Source organism: Aythya fuligula, chromosome 5 (assembly GCF_009819795.1).
Source record: "Aythya fuligula isolate bAytFul2 chromosome 5, bAytFul2.pri, whole genome shotgun sequence".
NCBI classification, from domain to species: domain Eukaryota; kingdom Metazoa; phylum Chordata; class Aves; order Anseriformes; family Anatidae; genus Aythya; species Aythya fuligula.
This window is the reverse complement of record NC_045563.1, coordinates 62,635,257-62,648,052: the sequence shown is the minus strand read 5'-3', so window position 1 is coordinate 62,648,052 and position 12,796 is coordinate 62,635,257.

Here is a 12,796-nt window from a genome sequence, read left to right as displayed (position 1 = left end):
ATGCCAATTATTTGTTTTCAGTGCACTTATCTACTGAGAATAGGAGTTCATTTAAATCTTTACCCTGATGGGGCTCTACGGTGCCTTTGTGATTGTCAAGAATTGATTTTGCGCTGTACAGAGACTGGCAGCTGAGACGCACGAAGCAAGCAGGCTAAATGGCACACAGCACGCTCATGGTAAAATGCGAGCAGTTGGAATCGCAGCCTTTATTGCTGTGCTTCTCCCTCCTAAGGGATGCCTGAAAGCCAGCTTGTGCTGTTTGAGATTTGCCCTTTGAAAGGATGAGTTTGCTTCTGCCATGTTTATCTAGCTCATCGGGGCAGTACGAGCCCGGTTAGTGGAAGATGGACGAGCCTAAACTTCATGAGACTGGGAAATGGAAGTGATCAGAGCAAAGACACCAGGTGAGTCACGGTGCCTTTCTCAGAGTGCCAGCTTCCCTGGGTGCTCGCTCCTGCTCACCTCCAGTCCCCATGGGGCAACCTCTCCCCTGCCGCCTCGTGGTGAGGGGCCAGGAGCAGAGAAGAGGGCAGTGCCTGGGATGAGACGGACTCAGAAGTAACGTTATTCACAGGCATTTCACATCCTGCTGAGCTCCACCAACAGATTTTTTCGTAGCCTCTGCCAGCAGAACAGCTGATGGGCCGAAAGCTGCAGGGGTGTTTCTCCACAACTATCTGCAGGGTAATCTGTTATCCAACAGTTCTCTGGGGAGGCCCTTTTTATAGGCTTTCCTGTTATTGTTTTGCTGATGACAATGCAATGCTCAATGTGTTGTGAAAATAAAGCTGATTTGAGTGCCTCAGAAGCAAACAACCAGGTGACATTTCAACACAAACGTGTCTTATGGCTGTACCTTGCTTGGTTTGTTTTATGGGGCGAGCACCAGCTCAGGTCTGTTCTTTATCACCTGCTGGCTTAAAAGATGGAGGGATGGCACTGGGTTTCTATCAGGTGAAGGGCCCTGAAACACCAGGGCTCACAAGGGATACACTGGTTTCTAATTCCAGTATGAAAGACTCCAGCTAACTTTAGCTTCACATACTCTGCGTGTCACTGTTTGGCTTTTCAACAGATGTTGCACCTTTCCCTCAGAAGCTGGCTCCTGGTTCCTGACAGGCCGTGTTGCTCCCTGGCTTCCACAGCCAGCCCCTGGGCTGTGCGGCCCTGGTGCTACTGCAGCCACGTGCTGATCCCTTCCTCCTCTGTTAATTTGCTGATGAAAAATGAGCCTCTTAGAGACAATGCTATAGGTATCGGTGACATTTCACTAGAGATGGTGTTGCTGAGGTGACTGATTTAATGATTTTGTTACTAGAGTGGTGCTGCCACTTCCCCGGGATGAGACTTCATCGTTCTCAAAGTGGGAGTGAAAGCAGTCAATAACCTAAAAATACCATGAGTTCAGAAATAACAGGATGTCGCACCAGCAGGGGAACCAGTCGTGGAACGCTCCCCAGTTTTCCTTTTTTTCTTCTTCTTTTTCTCTCTTTTTTTGATGTGGCAGGATGGGTGTCTGGGCTCCGTGAGAGCCACCCACCAGGACACGCAGCTGACCTCTCCAGAAAACCACCTTGGCTCACACAAGAGAAAGAGGTGTGAAGATGCATGCTCATTAAATGTGACCCCCCCAGGCACCTCAGAAAGAGGTGTTGTGCCTGCAGGAGCCCTTTTCAGCCCTGCACATCACCTCTGCTGCTCATGCATTGCTCAGGCATCCGCAGCCCCTCCGTGCCCTACCAACACAGCGGGCACGAGGGGCTGCCAGCTGGAGAGCATCTCACTGGCAATGCAGACAACATGGGAATGCACCGCTGAAGTGAAAGAGCAGTACTGAGAATGATGTTCTCAATGAGAAAAAATAATTGTGTTACTCTGAACTCCAGTCCTCTGTTCCTCCACCAGCAGCTCAGATGGAGCCAGGGCAGTTGCCAGGCACTCAGTAGCTGGAGAACACGCTGACTCGTGGGGAACACCTGGGAGTTTGTTGGCAAGGAGAGGACAGGAGAATGCCTCAAAGGGGGCAAAACAGGACTTAAAGCTGGCGCAACAGGGAAAACAGGACTTGATGGCACAGGCGGCTGTGACTCTGGTAAAGTAGGGCTGCTGTGCACTGTGCCCCTGTTTGGCATTCTGGGTCGGTGTGTTTAAAGAATAAATCTGTGGATTTTAAACTCCTGACTCACAGAGAGCTTCTCCACTGAAAGCATCACGATGCCTCTTGGTTTAGGCTTCAGTTGACATATTTAGGATTGACTTTTCAGGCTTACGAAAATGAGATCTTGTTCCTCCAGAAGGAGATGGCCATGGAGTTTTAAGAACACATTACGTATGAGGGCTAATTAGCTTGATATTTACAGTTTAGCATTTCCTGAGATAAATTTGTTCCAAGTGAGATCACATTTTGATGCGAGGAAGCTTCTGCATAGCAGCCCTGTCCGCCTGGTGCTTTGTGTGCTGTGCCGTTAAGGTCATGAGCCCTGCACAGAGCCTTCCAATTAAATGATGAGTGAAGCAAGGATCCTGCATAGGGGTTAGCTGTGAGGGCTGAGACCCCTCTCCTGCCAGGCTCACTTCCCACCCTGGCAGGAGAGCATCTGACACCTGTGGTGGGCTCCCTGTGCAAGTGCCACCGTCCTGGCAACTCAAGCCAAAGGGGTTATTGGGGTGTCAGTGCGGGGCCAGAGAAGGTGGGACCGTGACCCGGCATGGGAAGGGCAGCAGCATAAGCGGGTTAACTGGCGTGGTTAGGGCTGCTCCTGCTCGGTGAGAGAAGCCAAGCTTACAGCTCTGCCACAGCCTCCGCATGGCCACCTTGCAGATTTTCCCTCCCGTGCTATTGGAAAGCCAAGCATTGTCTAAGCAGTTATCACAAAAAAAGGGAGAAGGGGTTCACTTGTACCTGTTCTGAGAGCAACTGAATACAGGTGAATAAAACCCACTTGGGGAAAGCACTAGGGTAATGCGTCCCCACAGCCTGAACAGAGGAGGGATTAACAGGATGCTTTCATTCAAAAATCGTATTAGAGTCTGCTGATTTCTTTGAGCTGACATCAGCTGCTCTCCCTGTGCTTCCGCTCACTGCCAACTGGAATTGAATTAAGGTGCTCCAGATGCATCCTATTGCTGTAGGAGAGAACATCTTACTGTTTTCCTGACAGTCGCAGGTAACTCATGCAAGACAGGCCAGGCACAGGAAATTTAAAGCTAGCTCCGCAGTGATACGAGCTGCCACATCACTGAAGTCAGGGGCTATCCCCACAGGCCTGGCGCAGGCGTTTGGTGCGTGGCTTTGAGGAGCAAGGCCCAGGGCTCTGTCTGCTACAGCACGGGGATGCGATGCGCTGAGCAGGAGATGGGCCCGTGGAAAGGCTGCAGCAATGCACAACGAGTTCTTCACGTGCTGTCCACAGTCTTGAACTTCTTTCACTCTTTCAGGTTTTCTTCATTTTTAACAGCACAGCTGCAGCTGACAGGGTCTCCGTTTCCCCACTACTTGCACATCACTGAGCTACAAACAGAAATGGTGATTGGGTAAGCAAACAAACCAACCCCAAAGACACCTACATGCACACACACACACAAATAAAACATTAATTGCTGTAAAGCCTAAAAGCTCCCGTCGGGGCTCCTGTACATTAAACGTGATACAAACACAACCGACTCAGGCTCCAGCTTTTGAGGCTGATGAGATAAAATTAGGGCAACTTGGCTAGTGAAGAAGGCAAACATGAGGGCAAAAATAAGGAGACAAAGAGGCTTGAGAAGTAATAACTGCATGCAAAAACAACCTACCTGAGAGTGGTGTCAACGATCAGCTGTGCCCTCTGCTGTGTGCAGAGTGGTGCCTTCCAGAAACTGCATCCCAGCTGTACCGGGGTGTGGATATAAGAAACCTCCCAAGGAGTTTTGCTCAGAATGAACGACCTCTCTGTACTTCCCACTTTACAAGGAGAAAAACCAGCCTGTGTATTTAGCAGAATCTCCCGTGTGTGTTCATTGCCTTCCCCAGAGACCATGGGTGCTGTTCAGCACTGCTAAGCTGTAGCCTGTCCCAAATCACTCTCAAAAAAAGCCCCACCACTCCCTCCAGAAAAGGCTCCAAATTTTGGTCCTTTTCTTGATGCCACAAAGCTCCTTTCTGCCCTCGATTTAGTGGAAGTGGGTGCTCTCATCAGGCAGAGGAAGACAAGAAGCACATGATGTACCGTGCTCTCTGGAGACTGCTAATGATGTTTGGTTAATTTTCATTATCAGCATGAACAATCTTTGGGCTTTCTCTGCATCTGTCTTATTTCAAGTCGTCTTTTCTTTCTTAGTTAAGTGGCAGCTCCTGCGAACAGTGATCTAATTGCTCCTCGGTACCTGCTCAAAGCAGCTGAACTTAAAGATGGAGCTCGTATAATTTATTGTACATATGATTTGGTCTTTGAGGCTTGGATCAAATAAAATGGAATAGCAGATTAACCAGTAATTGAATGAAGTGAAAGGTACTGTGCAGGCTAACGCAGAGCTCACAGAGAGCTTTAGAGGCTGAACAAAACTGTGTAGTGAATCAAAGCGTGCGTGCTGTAGTCAGCAAGTGGCAGGAGGCATCATTCCAAGCCTTTGAGCTTGGGTGCCCAGGACACACAAGCTGCTTTCTCTCTACTCAGTTGCAGCAGCCAGGGCACGATGCTGGGGGTGGAGTGAAATGCCCAGGACAGGTTACGTGCCGGCACCTAGGGGCCTTCCAGCACCTTGTGCTGAGCTGCAAGTGGCGAAGCCAGCTCCACGGCTGGGGTTGAGCAAGGCTTTTGAGTCACCTGAGGAGGTCACAGGGAGGTGCAAGGTGCAGGATGCTCAGAGGGCTGTGTTGGGAGGCAGCGTGTGGAGGGTCTGGCCTGCTGATGCAGCTGCTGTTACAGGCACTGTCTGCTCCAGGACATCGGGCCTGGAAAATCTGTTCCCTTTCCTGGCCTTCCTTGGATTACAGCACGCATTTGTAGAAAGAAATAACGAGTAACAGAGTACAGACAGAGCCACAAGGCCCTCTGACTACATCTGGAAAGTAAAATGACCTTAAAATCTGTACCAGAGAATTGTTTTAAAATATTTAAATTATTAAACTTAAAATAACTATAATCTTCCAGCACACTGTAGTACTGCACGGGACTGGCAGCCAGGAAATTGCTCCCTTTTCTCTGCTGCCTCCCAGATTCAGTGCCCTGAACTCCTCTGTATGTTCCCCACCATGCTTCCTCTGTACAGCCACAAGAGAACCACTGGCTTGACCCGCCTGTTGGCCCTTTGGGCTCCTCTTGTACTTATAAAAGGCCCTCACCCCAGCACTGCCAGGACGCATGCAGGTTTTGGGATGACGCTCGCCCCTAACAAAACCAGACCTTCCTCTCCACCACAATTTGTCCCAGCAAGTCCCTGCCACCTACTACACAAAATCAGAAGCTCCTTGAAGCGCTGTTATAGCGTAATTCACTTCAGCATACATGGAGAAACAGGCACACTGTACCCAGAACTAACGAAAACAAATTCAGTCCCTTGAGCAAAACCAGAAGTCATTCCTAATTACCTTACAAAGCAGCAGCACACAGCATAAACCAGCAGACCAAGCCCAGCCATTCTCCCAGTGTTGGGTGATGGCGAGCTTAAGATTTTGTATTCTGACAATCCAAACACCACTCTTTCGGATGGACTTTTTTTTTTTCCCATGTAGAAGAGTTTTTGTTAATCGGAAGAAGTGGGATTGTCAGGGGCTGGCAGTCGCTCTCTGGGCACGGCTGCCAGACGCAATGAAGCGGTCGGGGAAGGCTGGCAGGGAGCTGCTCTGCAGCGTTGTCATGGGAACGGTGCAAGTAGGGCACCCTCGTCTTCTGCACGAGCTCTGGCAACGTGGTAGCACAGAAGTGATGCTGCTCTGCAGGGCTAGCAGGGCCAGCTACTCGGCTTTCCCTAGCAGAGATTTAACCTGAATGAAATCCAAAGGCCAGGATCTCTATTCGTGTGGAAATGGTGGCGCTCCTGTTGAGCTGACTGCAGGCAGACTTCAAGGCGACTGAGCGAGCGCTTAGACGTGGCCCTCAGAGGGAAAGGACTGGCGTTAAACATAGGCAGTGGAACCACAACCTCATCTACGAACCCATTGAAACGAGGTGGTGTTAATGAGCAGTTACTGAGGCCCTTGTTTGCTTGGATGACTTCACTTGATTTCCCCTGTCTGTGCACATTTTAACAGCCCGTTAATTTGGCATTCATAATGGTAGTAAACATACACTCCCCTGTACAGGTCTACGTATATGGAATTATTAGAAATTTCTTTACGCCTATGCGAAATACCTTGTGTGACACCGTAGTTGCTAGGGATAAGCAATGGTTGAGAATAGTTTCCTGGCTGAAGAAGATGCAGAGATTCCTGCTCTGGCAGTTATACAAAAAATTGATACTATAATAATAGAAATGTTACAGCAGAGTTCAGTGAAATAGAAGAATATGCAGTATTCTCAGGCTAAATCTGAAAAGGGTGAATATACTAACTGAAAAAAAAAGGTAAAAAAGCTAAACACAATTCATGGCCTCCAAGCTTTCATTTTACCTGCCCAGGTCTGCAGACAAAGTGAAGAGCTCCTAATTAAAGCAGGCATCTGTGGTGTAACCACGCTGCTGCTGCTGGCCCAGGCCAGCAAGGTGCTGAGCAAGGTCCTCATCTCCTGCTGATGCTGTGGTGTGAATGAGGGGCCCGCGTCCATCCAGGGCTTGCCTTTCACATGCGTCTCACTGGCTGTGGAGCTCCCCTGCCTGCTGCTGCAAAGGTTTGAATGCAATGGCCAGCGCTGGGTAGAGCTTGTGCTGGATTCACAGCGACCTCACTTTTAGTGCTGATCCATTGGAATCTAAGACAGCATGGAGTCATGAGAGTAATCCCAATGTATTACTCTGTATGGACAAGAAACTGGTTCATTTTTGGGGCATGGTCGCCTCCCTGCACACAGAGCTCTGGTGAAAGCTCTTCTGCGTGCCTCTCCTGAGGAGAAGAGGGGAATGATACCAAGTGTATGGAGTGGTGCTGAGCTTGGCTCTCTCATGGACGGCCCATGCAGGTTGCCCGAAGTCCCGACGCGTGGGGTGCGGCGCAGGCTGTTCAGAAAGTTTGCATTAAATAAACAAATGCAGGAGCTCTTCTTTGTGCTTCAAGGGCTGATGTCTGAGTCATGGACAAAGACTGCAGTTAACCAGCTGAAGCCTCCTTCTCACCCACAAGCTGATGTTGCTTGTGTTTGCAGCACTTCTGTGCTGAAGGAAGGGCCACGCACCAGTAATGACATTGGTAAGAGCACGAGCTATGTCACTGACTGAAATTACATGCAGAACGCCGCACGTTCCCCATGTGTGTGATATGGGGAACCAGCTGCTGATAACAAAATGCTCTTGTGCATGAGCACAGACTAACCTTGTATTAATAGAGAAGGACCTTGAACTCTTACAGCCCGCAGAAAAGTCAAGTGGATTCACTGAAACGGAAAGATAAAATAGATGCGGAGCTCTTTCAGCACTTCCCTCCATTTGCTTCATATCACAAATATCAGCTCAAATATAGAAGTGCAGAAGTAAACACAGTTTGCCCAGTCTGTCCTTTCCATATGCATATATTTATGTTGTGAAAGGTTTTACGTAACTTCTACCGGCAGACTGCAAAATAATGCCTGCATTATGAGGGGAAGCCACCAGCCATTACACTGCATTACTGCAACATAATGGCTCTCGGAGATGAACTATATTTGGAAAGCTCGCTTTTATTGTAAGCCTTCTGCCCCATCTACCCACTGGCATTGATTTCTCCCTGTATTCTGCGGAGACCACAGACCATTAGACCAGAATATCAGCTAACCTGAGCAAAGTCACAGAGGCTTTGGCCCCAGTCAGAAACCCGTGAGACAAACTTGTGCTGTGTGTTTTAAAGAGACTCAGCACCAGAGACAGAACATATTCAAATGGACACTGATGACCAACCAGCTGACAGGTGAATTTCTCATTAGCCTAGAGCAACCGACATTGTAATTAATTGCTCCCCATACTTCTTTGCTGAGTAAAGGCTCCTGTAACAAGTACTGACATTTATTATTATTTTTTTTTTAACTGAATATAGGGAATAGAAGAAATCTGTATTTATTTTATTTTTCTTTCTGTGCGAATGTCACATTGCTCTCATGTTGGCAATGACTGCAACAGTGCTGATTCAATTACTTATTTACATAATCCCTTCAGATTCATTTTGTGTATAATTGATGATACAGAAAAGATTTCCTAGCTGAGGAAAGCAAGCAGGCCAGTTCTGAAAATGAACAGGCTGAACTGACATAAGAAGATGGTAATTCGCATTAGTACGAACTAATCACACTGTAAATGATAAAAATTAACATAAATACTGACTACTCTACCTGCCCTGAGGAACATTCAGTGACACTAAATGTCCATTTGCTTGCAGTGTGAAACAAACACCGCACCCATTGCTTGGCACAGCTGAGACCAATTTTATTATCGCTTAATGCATAAATTTATTTTATAGGTAAAAGTTTTTAAAATATTCTTATTTGAATGTTAATGAGTGCAGCACAGTAAGGAGTAAAAACACGGCTTAGAGTATTTCTTGCTGTGGGGATGATGCAGGTCTGGAAAGGATCCTGCAATGGGAAAGGAAGAGCAGACAAACACTCTGCACGTACACTGCCTGGAAACACAAAGCTCTGCATTAAGTATTTCTGTAAGATGACTGAGCAGAAAAGATATGACCCTGGAGCAAACCTCTGAAGCAGAGCCTTGGAATTATCAAAGAGAGTGCCAGTAGCTGTTGGGGTGAGGGCTAGCTGTGGAGTCTTGATGATGAAGACAAATATGACAGAAGCTACAAATGAGAAAAAGCCTACTTCTAACTCAGCATAGTGTATGAATAGGTAAGTGTAATGTTTAGCTTAAAGAGGCCAGCTCGTTGTTGCAACTCTCAAAACAGATCTTATTTTTATGTTAAAAAAATAAAAAAAAAAATAGATGTGAGAGCTCATATCCGTTAAGTTGAAGAGGGTTTACCTGGAAAGGGCTCAGTCAGGAGTGCAGGAAGCAGACTGCACTCCACTAAACCTCAGACTCCATAGATAAACGTTTGAGAGCTCTCTTGAAGATAGAAACCTATCCTCATCCCTTCTGGAAGATTGCATAGCTGAAGAGCAGCTGCAAATAGGGCTGTTACTGTCAGGGCAATCATTTTTTTTCCCCTGAAAATCACTCCTTCTTTAAATTTCTAACGTTTCTTTTACAGCGATTTAACAGCGTTGCTTCTGATACTGGTATGCTGAAAAATAAATTAAAAAAAAAAATGAAAAAAATCTAAATATTACAAGAAAAACTTACAGCACTTTTTTTCTTATAATGTGTCCAGCAGTTTTGCTTACTAATTCAATTCTTACTGTTTCCTAGGGAAAGCACAGACTTTTCTAGAAGAAAAGCTTTTTACTCCCTGATGCACTGAGAGCCCGAGGAAGCTCCCAGACAGGTCTTGAAGGTCCCAAAAGCTATTTCAGCCATCAAAAGTAGGATTTGTATTGACTATGTGTTAGAAATCTTTGAGCATGTTAGAGGTGTTCCATTTGCATTGATGCCTCTGAAGCTGCATGTTATTTACATCAGCTTAAAACTTGATCCATGATTTTCTAAATATTCAGCATAATTTTCAGCTCAGCAGTTGATTTGCCACTCACGGACTATGAGCGTGGGTGATTAAGAAGACAGAGAGCCACCTTCATGCTTCAAAACACTTTCATTGTAGATACAATCATTAAAAAGAATAACTGTTTGGCTAATGCTGAAATCCAATGTAGGCTTGTTATACAACTTCAGGGGAAATTTTATCTGAATTTGAAGTAAAGGTGTTTTTTTGTGTTTCCATAGTAACTCAAGCTCATTTACCAAGATGCCTCATGCACTGTTAGCATTAGACAATTTCACTGTAGTAAAACAAAGTAAAATAGTACAATTGAGGAGTAAACTATATGTAAAAGATTATTTTGGTTCCTGTGAAATTACAGCAACGTACTGGAGGCTGGGGAAGGAGAGAGAAAATAGAATAACTTTTCACTAAGTATTACTACTTAGTTTAGGACAGCAAATGGATGTAAGAAAGATACAAAACACAGGCAAGGGAATGGGGACATGAAAATTAGCTAAAACACGTGGTCTGCTATTCCTCTGTGAAATGTGCCAAAGAATCTGAAATAAATGTGAGTGGGTTCCATGGCTCAGCACTGGCTCCTGTGCAAGAGGCAAGCTGGATTCAGTCCTAGCAGCATCAGGTGTTTTTTGGAGTTTTCCTACACAAGCAGGGAAAACCTCAAAATTGCTTCATCTCCAGGTCTCAAGGGATTGCAGCTGAAAAATGCTGCTTCTCAAGAGCATATATTTCCCTTCTGAAGAAAGGTTAACACTGACTGATCTTGGATGGAAATAATTCACAAGCATGTGAAAAATAGGGAAAATTGCTGTATTTCAGTAAAATTTTCCCAGAGAAGTATCTACATATAAAGTAAGTTAAGATTCAAATAAATTGCTCTTGTGCGTTTAGTTATGGAAAAAAATAGTTATCTGTAACTTGAATGTCTCATTTAGAATGCCCCTTATTATCACTTTTAATGCAATTTAATACTTTTGTGGTTTTGTGTCCCTATAATGTGCTTTATAGGAATGAGTAACATGAGCTTTATTTTTAAGCTTAGCTTTAACAGAACCAATTTAGCAAGTTTTGCAATTTGTCAGAAGCTGTTTAAACAAGGAAAATATTCTCAGTGCCACTGACTGGCATGCATGGATACAACAAGCTTTACATGTTTAAAGAGAAGAAGGAGCTAGGATAACGGGTATGAGTTACATTACACGTAATCCATATGTTCTCTGTCACCAAGTGATCTGTTTCCTCACTCTCCGCTCCAGAAACTATGGGGAAAGTTATTCAGAAAAAAAAAATAAATCCTGCAGTAGGCATTCTAGAAAACGTTGCCTGTGTCTGTTGACCTACGCAAAATGGTTTCCTCACTTACTCTGGAAAGCATCCAGTGTGTTTGTTGGAGGGGATTATCCTGACACATTGCCAGCATGTTGTCACGCTGTCAAACTCTACATGGTGATGACATTTGACCTGTTAAGAATACATAAACAGTATTTAGATTTTAGGCTCGTAATCACGATTTGCTCGAAATCCTAACGGATGGAAGGCCCACGCATCTGCATGACACACAGTTTGGGTTTGGTTTCCTACCAATAACCGAGACAAATCCCCTCCATGCTCCAAAAGCATGGGTAATCTTGGGTGCAGCTGGGGTTGGTACACCAAAAGGCAGGCAGACCTCAGGGTTGTGTGCTTTGTTCTTTGTGTAACAGGGGACACGATATGGCAACACCTTTACCTCTACCATCTTAAGGAACAAGAGGTACAATATGGCAACTCCACCACCTCCACCACTTTGGGTAACAAGGGGCACAATAAGGGAACTCCCACCACCTCCACCATCTTAGGTAAAAATCGGCAGATCAGGGCCACCTCCCATCTCCACCATCTTAGGTTAAACATGGCACAACATGGCAACCCTTTGTCATCTGAAGTGAAATGGGACACAACATCTGAAGTAATATGGGGCACAACATGGCAACCCCTCCATATCCGCCATCTTAGGCAACAAGGTACGTAACATGGCACCTCTGCCATTTGAGGTAACAAGGGGCACAATATGGCAACTCCCATCACCTCCACCATCTTAGGTAAAATGTGGCACTTCAGGGCCACCCCCTGTTTTCCACCCTTTTAGGAAAAATGTAGCCCATGAGGGCCACCTTCCATCTCCACCATCTTATGTAAAGTGTGGCACAAAACGGCAACCCCTCTACCTCCAACATCTTAGGCAACAAGGTACATAACATGGCAACCCCACCACCTCTGCCACCTTAGGTAACAAGGGGCAGAATATGGCAACCTCTCCATTCCCAACATCTTAGGTATAAGGTGGGACATCAGGCCCCCCCCCTCCCCCCCCATCTCTACTATCTTAGGTAACAAGGGAGTATAACGTGGAAACCCTACCACTTCTGCCATTTTAGGTAACAAGGGGCATAAGATGGCAACTCCCACCATCTTACGTAGAAGGTGGCACATTAGGGCCACCCCCCATCTCCACTATCTTAAGTATCAATGTGGTTTAGGTAAAATGTGGCACATCATGGTCAGCCTCCCATTTATACCATTTTAAGTAAAAAAGTGGCATAATACGACAACCCTTCGACCTCCACCATCTTATGTACTATGGGGCACAACATGGCAACCACCCTACCTCTAACATCTTAGGTAACAAAGTGCACAGCATGGCAGCCCTTCTACCTCCGCAATCTTAGGTAAAAGGTGGCACATCAGGGCCACTCTCCCCCTCACCTCCACCATTTTAGGTAGCAAGGTGGTACAATGTGGCAGCCCCCGCCACCTGCACGTGTTTGGTGTGATAAGGACTGAGGGAGGAAGGCTGGGTCAGCGGGCTCTGTGACACGTTTTATAAATAAAGTCTCAACCATTGTTCTGTGCTGAGGGTGGTTTATCTGGTGTTTGTGAAAATGCTGGCCAAAGGCAGACCCTTGGGCACCTCCATCACCCTTGGGAGACACAGGTAAATGCATGCTCTGTTATTGTTCGTCCCAGACACTGGGGAGTGCTTTTGGAAGGGGAGACTGTTTATTCATGGTTTGAAATGAAAATAGCTTATATCCTATA